Source organism: Triticum dicoccoides, chromosome 7B (assembly GCF_002162155.2).
Source record: "Triticum dicoccoides isolate Atlit2015 ecotype Zavitan chromosome 7B, WEW_v2.0, whole genome shotgun sequence".
Classification (NCBI taxonomy): Eukaryota; Viridiplantae; Streptophyta; class Magnoliopsida; order Poales; family Poaceae; genus Triticum; species Triticum dicoccoides.
The window spans coordinates 459,504,961-459,506,323 of NC_041393.1; positions in this window are offsets into that span (position 1 = coordinate 459,504,961).

The window sequence follows — 1,363 nt, forward strand, 5'->3', positions numbered from 1 at the left end:
TGATTGGTGTCCTCCTCGTATTTGTCCCTTATTTACTTCCATATGTTGTGGATGCTACTCTTGCATTTGTTGCTGATGAAGCTTGCATCACTAAATCGATAGCACATGCTTGGACCGTACTGTGTGGATCACCAAATTGACCGCAATTGTCGAACGTGGTCGATTTGTGAAAGTAAGGGGCTGTTCGGCAGTCAACTGCTCCCTGAAATTCAAGGATCTGCAGAGCACCTGTCCCCCTGCTCCGTACTTTTTACCTTCAGCTCCGCCAACTCCAGGAGCGAGAGCGTGGAGTCGGAGGGATGCCGAACAGGCCTTAACTCCCAACAGAGTTCACCACCAAATTGAATCCATCCAACAACAGATAAATAAGATGTTTGTGTTTGTATTGGCCTGATGTCCAAAATCTTACAAACGCATCAAGCTTGGGGGAGATTTAGTGAGAAGGGCAACTTCCAACACAGTTCACCAAATCAGGCTTTCGGCCCAAAACACTTTTAACCATGGCTTTCGCTCCAAGGCACTTTTAATCATCGACACTTTTAACCATGGCTTTCGGTCCAAGACACTTTCAATCATCCAACAACGGAAAAAAAATGTTTACCACCATATTGAATCCATCCAACAACGGACAAATAAAATGTTTGTGTTTGTATTGGTCCGATGTTCGAAATCTTACAAACCAGCATCAAGCTTGGGGGAGATTTAGTGATTTGCGAAGGGCAACTCCCAACACAGTTCACCAAATCGACAGTCCATCCAATGGCTTTCGGTCCAAGACACTTTTCGGCCCGGATGTCCGAAATCTTACAAACCAGTATCAACCTTGCCAGATATAGTGATTTGCGAAGGGCAACTCCCAACACAGTTCACCAAATTGACCGCCCATTGAATGGCTTTTGGTCTAGACACTTTTACCCATCCAAAAACAGACAAATCCCGATGTCCGAAATCTTACAAACCAACATCAACCTTGGGGGAGATTTATTGAGTCCGGACATCCGCCATGTCAGACTCACACAGACCCACGGTGTCTGATATATTGCAAACCAGCATCAACCCTAGGGAAATTTAGTGAGTTCGGACAATCGACTTTGATAACACGGACCCACCCAAAACCCCTCTCTGCGTCTCGAGAACCCTATGTGCATTCGGAGCAAATGTCATCGGCGTGGAACTCAGGAAGCTTACTCCAACGCTCTGCATTCAACATGCCGCTCGTCTGCTTCGGCTATTTAAGCCGGCCGGCCATGCCCTAGCACCCTACCCTTCCGAGCCCTTTGCCCACCGTCCGAGCTGCCATCGAACCATCTCTTCTCACCCTATTCGAGCCCCTTCACATCCTCGTATGTTAGTGGCAGCAATT